Source organism: Talpa occidentalis, unplaced genomic scaffold (assembly GCF_014898055.3).
Source record: "Talpa occidentalis isolate TD23 unplaced genomic scaffold, MPIMG_talOcc4v2.1 talOcc4.7, whole genome shotgun sequence".
Classification (NCBI taxonomy): Eukaryota; Metazoa; Chordata; class Mammalia; order Eulipotyphla; family Talpidae; genus Talpa; species Talpa occidentalis.
The window spans coordinates 74,152,237-74,158,236 of record NW_023605083.1 but is presented as its reverse complement, the minus strand read 5'-3'; the positions used below and the strand labels follow the sequence as shown (position 1 = coordinate 74,158,236).

Sequence of the window (6,000 nt, the reverse complement as noted above, 5' to 3'; positions counted from 1 at the left end):
ACCCTATAAATTGAGAGGCAAAAATGTAGAATCTGATATTACTGTAAAGCCCAGATGAATCAAGCTGGTGGTCAGCTGTGATTATGCAGAGTGGTTTGTATGAATCTTGCCCCAGCCCCCAGGTGTAACTGCCACTTAATCCTCCTTTAGGCTTTGCAATAGCAATCTCATTTCCAATTAAGCCTGGCCTAGTTGCAGCTGGGAAGATGAGTGGCCAGGCCCATGTACCTGTGACAGTGCTCACAACCCCTGTGTTTATTGCAGGATGGACACATTGCTCTTCATCTTGCTGTATGATGATGTCAGATGGAGGTCATCCAGATCCTCATCAGCCAGGGATGTTTCATTGATTTCCAAGACAGGCATGGCAACACCCCTCTCCATGTGGCCTGCAAAGATGGAAACATGCCAATTGTGGTGGCCCTCTGTGAAGCAAACTGCAATTTGGATATCCCTAACAAGGTAACCCTGAACAAAAAGACATGCAAAGCCCACTGGGGTCCATTTACCTGCTTCTGGGTTTGGGTCAAGTTTCTCTTCACATGTCTTCATTGTTTAGTCATTATTACTCATGTGGACCTGTTCTTTTAATAGGGCTCTTCATTTTAAGTCATGTTTTACATAAGACTTATGAATAACAGAAAATTATTACATAAATAAGTTCTCCTTGACTAGCCTGGTTTACCATGAAAAATAAAGTCTCAGTGATAGATAAAGAGTTTATTAGATAATCAAAGTTAGGCTCCAAACCCTGGAAGCATCCCAACAGATTTTTTCTGTGAGAGCTGTTCTGGTAAATATAAATTTGAAGTTATCTTGTGTAGGTAAAACAGTGAGCCATTGATATTTAAGTATGTGATTATTCTTGATAGAAGGGACTTCTGGTTCATAATGGTCCTAATCTGAAGATATGCTGATGCTAGAGGAAAGCAATCAAGGTTTAATCTTTTCCTTTCTGAGGAAAGCCCTACAGAGGTATGAAGGTTGGCTTCCATTGTTAAATATTCTTTATCTAGAAAGGCTGACTTACAACTTCAGGGAGCAGACTTCTATACACAGATGGGCCATGTGAAGATGGCATTGTCCATTTGTTGGGCCAGAGATATGATCCCCAGTAATTTTTATATTTTGTTTATTCATTAATGGGCAAAAAGAAAGAGAGACAGTCAGACGGACAGGCAGGGACAGGTCTCCTATGGAGGTGGGTAGGGTTCCTGACAGGTACCAGCTATAGATTAGAGGTTCTCACAACCCCTCCTTCAAATTTCAAGTGCCAGTTGCAGGCCCAGGTTAGTATGTGCTTCTGATCAACTTCATAGACCAGAAATTTCCAGAACAGCCTCCTCAAATTTGATTAATTTACTCAAGCAATTCACAGAACTCAGGAAACCCCTTTACTAATTTATTACAAAGGATCTAACTTAGGAATAGCCAAGTGGATGAGTTGTATAGAGCAAAGCATAAGGAAAGAGTAAAGAGCTTCCCTGCCCTTTCCAGATGCACAAGTCTCCACAAATCTCTAGATGTTCACCATCCTTGAAGTTCTCGGAAGCCTCCCCCTGTTAGCATGACCAGGAACCCCAAGTGTAAGGGCTTGCATGCTCTAAAAGGGAATTGGCCATCCTCCTTCACAACGGCAAGAAAAGCAGACTCTTATCTAGAATATCTTTAAAGAGAATTAGTGTGCACAGAGAGAGAGAAGAGAAGAAAGGATATTCCTAATAGTAGTTTCCCAATAAAACACCCCAAATTACCCATCCTCTTGTGGACTAATACCCGGCCAAACAATGTCAGCCCAGGCAGGGCTGTGGAGGCCGAAAACCGTGTCACAAATCCAAAACACCCTCTGGCAGAAACACAAGAAAGGGGCCAGGCAGGACTGGGGTAAAAGAAGGGACACAAAAATACAAATCAAGATAACAGCAGCCATGCTTAGCCTCTCCACATGTCTCCTGTCATGTGTCTATTCCAATTGTTCCTCCCTGTCTCCATGTATCTCCTCTGATCTTCTTCTAGCACTACCATGGTGTAAGGTGGGGCTGCAGAAGCAAGATCTCCTGAGCCTGCTTGTGTTCAGTTATATACCAGGTGGGGCAGATTCTCCTTCCCTGTGGTATGTCCTGCCCTCTCCTTACCTCAATTCAATTCCCCCAGAAATAAAAATGGCCAATCAGATCCCACCCCTTTCACCAGTATGTGGCAGGAATGTGTCATTATCTTTGGCACTTACTGCAGTGAAACACCTGCAGGGACTTACTGCAGGTGTTCTTCTCATATACAAATCAGAAGAGTGACTGTTTTACTTGGTCTTGTTAGAAAACACAAGAGGACCAGAACTAGATGATGCAGAATGCACAACCCTTAACTGTTTCTTTCTGGGTTGGAGCTTCTTGGTAATGAAGTTACATACCCTCAGTGAGGAGAGCATGTACACACGCACAGCAGGAAACTATTTAATAATCCTGTGATAAGTCTCCCACTCATTCATCCTTTCAGTTAGTCTTTTAACTGAAAAATACTTGAAAATGTTCTGCTTGGTTTGTTTGCTTCCCTAGATAGCATGTTTCTGGAGAATGGAGGCTGTGCCTCCCCTTTCAGGTGGGTCCTAGCTCCCTTCCATATTGCTGACCCTGGGGGATAGATTCCATAAATATCATCATCAGCAACAATGTTGAGAAGGAATCCTTGTGTCTCTTTCCTATCTTTCAGTATGGACAAACGCCCCTACACCTTGTAGCCAACTACAGGATCCTGGATGTAGTCTGCATCCCTCTGTCAGACAGGAGCCAATGTGGAGGCGCTCACCTCGGTGAGTGATTTGCTTCCTGGAGATGTCTTCAGACCTCAAGGGCACCAGGGGAAGGAATTGCTTGGCAACTGCATTCCAAAGCAGACAAGCTGCTATTAGGCTTCATCTCTTCCACTGTAGTTACATCAACATTTGCCCACACATAAACAGACCCACGCTGCCAGGAGCGCCTACTCTTCCCCTCTGGCTTTTTGTTTCCTGTATTACACACACACACAGTGCTGTTGCCTTTTTTATTTAGATGTCTGTTTTTGTTTAGACGCTGTTGCTTTGTTTCCTAAATTCTCTCCCTCCACAACAGGGCACTGGGGGCTCTCTGGGCTTCAGGGAGAGAGACTAGAATCCTCAGTGTGTAGGGATCTGTTGACCAGAGTTGTTCACTCTCTCTCTCTCTCTCTTTTTTTTTAAAGATTTATTTTATTTATACAAGAGCCAGGGTACAGGCCAGATGTGCGGGAGGGTGAGAGGATTCATCAGAGACAGAGTAGGGAGCAGAACAGGCAGACAGACCGAAATACACTGCTGAGGGGAGCAGCGGGCAAGAAAAGAGAGGTCTGCTGCACCACGTGGATTGCTCCGAGGCCAGTGGGGATTGAACTGGCACTGCAGAGGCTGTGGACAGCTTCACAAGGCTGTGCTCAATCACCTGCGCCACCAGGGAGGCCCAGAGCTGTTCTCTCTTGTTGAAAAAGTGTGGCCTTGCTATTAGGCCTGCAAAATACTGTTATTTTTTAAAATTTTCTTCAAAATATTTTTTATAATTTTTTTTACATAGCAATAGACATTATTTGTTGCTACTTTTATTTTCTTTAAATTATTTGTTAATGAGGTAAAATTGTTTCACTTTAGGGGTTATAGGTTTAAACCTCTGCAAATATACATTTATACAACATGCCCTTTACCTGCCCACCAACAGTGTAGGGGGTTCCTTTTTTCTCTATACCCTCACCAGTTGTTTCTGGTCTGTTTGATGTGGGCCATCCTCACTAGTGTGTGCTGGTATCTCATTGTGGTTTGAATTTGCATTCTTTCATGTGTCTGTTGGCCATCATACACTCAGGTCTTATGCCAATTTTTTGATTAGGTTAATGGATTATTTTTTTTTGTATTGAGTTGCATGAGTTCTTTATATATTTTGGGATTCAGCCCTTTATTAAGACATATGATGTGCAAATATTTCTTTCCATTCAGTAGGGTGGCTTTTGTTTTACTAATAGTTTCTTCTCCCCTTCCTTCCAAAATATTTTTAAATGAGATTTCTTCAGCTCTTCTCCCTCCCTACTCCTCATTCCAGACCTGACACTTTCCTGCAGAAGAAACCCTTTGATTCACATTTCATGAAACATCACAGAAGAAAAACATGTCTATTAATGAGATAAGGTTGCTGTTTATTGCTGCATTAAAATATCATTTGAGTTGTTTTTGCCTCAATGACGAGTTGACTCTCCATCCTGTTCCATGGGATACTCCTGAAACCCCCAAGAGCTTTGCTGACATATAACATTTCTATAAGGAGTTTTAAAATTTGGTGACTTAGACTGGAAGTAGGACCTCATTTCTTGGAGAGTCATACAGGGGTTGGCAAACAGTGGCCCAAGGGCCAAGTCTAGTCTGCTGCCTGTTTCAATGGATGACGTTTTATTGGGAAACAGCCATACTCATAGATTAGGGCAGGCATTTCTTTTGAAAGTCTGAAAATTATCCTTTAGAACAATATATTTTGCAAACTGTTATGTGCTACATAAATGTAAGGAAGTATTGTTGATTTTGGTTTTCCTGTCATTTCAAGAGCTTTACCAGTGGAGAGTACTTTTTCCAGTGCATGTCTTATACTTGTGTAATATGCTGATATGAGGTCTCTTAGAGAAAAAATATTTGTGGTCAGGCATACAGAGACAGAAGATTTAAGCTGAGACTCAGATTTTGTTACCGCAGACTAATGTTTTCCAGGTAGGAGTGTGGCAATGAGATTCTTTTATTTATTTATTTATTTTTAAGATTTATTTATTTTATTTATACAAGCACCGGGTGCAGTCAGAAGCGCGGGAGGGTGAGAGAACTCACCAGAGCCAGAGCAGACAGTAGAACAGGCAGACTGACAAAGTATACTACTGGGGGGAGCAGTGGGCGGCAGGAGAGGTCTGCGTGCCATGCGGGACCCTCCTCAGGTGGCCGGGGAGCAGCCGGGGATCAAACCGGCAGTGCAGAGGCTTCAGGCAGCTTCACAACCCAGCGCTCAACCGCTGAGCCACCGGAGAGGCCCAGCAATGCGAACTCTTAACAATCCCCAGTGATTCTGTTCCAGGACAACTCCAGGGAAACAGGTGGCCAGGGTATGAGTGCTTACCTGTGCACTTAAGAATTCAGGACAAAATCCAAAAGCAGACACACAGAGAGAAATTAAGAAAAAAAGAGGCTTATTTACAAAGACAGCTGGGGTGTGGGAGGTGTAGAGAAAGAGTGAAAGAGAGAGGGAGACGTTAATTGGCCAATACACAGTCAAGTACCATCTGTCCTGCCAACAATAGGTACCAGGGTGCAAGTCCAGGCTACAGAATCCAGATCTCCCAGGCTCATTGGATTGTTATATACCAAGCATGGAAGTTTATCTCCACCCTTATTTCCCAGTAGCTCCCCTACTCAGGAAGTCCTATTCACGACCCACTGGAACCTGTAGTTCAAAGTGGCTAATATGTACATGGAGTTGGGGAAAATGGTACCTCCTCTTTACAAAGGCATATATGTAACAATTCCAGTGTGTGATAGAGTTTGGGAACCTCCAAATTAAGGCCTTTTTTTTTTTTTTTTTTTTTTTTTACCATGTCAGTAAAGAACTAGAAAATTCTCATGAATTCTGCTTTGGTGATGTAGTGTGTGACAACGAGACAGGGCAAGCTAGGGTTATTAGGCAGTTTTAGGGACAGTGCAGGAGGGGACCTGTGAAGAATTTAGGGAGGCTTCAGAGATAAGGACAACCAAAGAAATATAACCAATTCCATTAGGAAAAACAAACATGCCAGGACCAAGGACAACATTGTTAATGCTGGTCCTGGTTTCCTTCAGGTGGTAAAGGGAGGCGGAGATTGGAGAAATGGAGAGTGGTTTAATTTATAGTCACATTAGAAGGGCAGCTGTTTAACTTCAATGCAGGGATGCCCATCCAGAGGACTGGGCCATAAATTTAAAGATGC

The 6,000-nt window shown here is 43.0% G+C and overlaps 1 long non-coding RNA gene across 1 annotated transcript in view; it reads left to right on the top strand.

Annotated features, from left to right (window-relative positions):
- Window positions 1–313: 313 nt before the first annotated feature.
- LOC119232493 (uncharacterized) overlaps window positions 314–6,000 on the top strand; it is a 46,071-nt gene continuing 40,384 nt past the window's right edge. The window contains exons 1-2 of the long non-coding RNA XR_008549757.1: window positions 314–462; window positions 2,710–2,809. This is a non-coding gene — a long non-coding RNA (uncharacterized LOC119232493). The remainder of the gene's footprint in view (window positions 463–2,709; window positions 2,810–6,000) is intronic.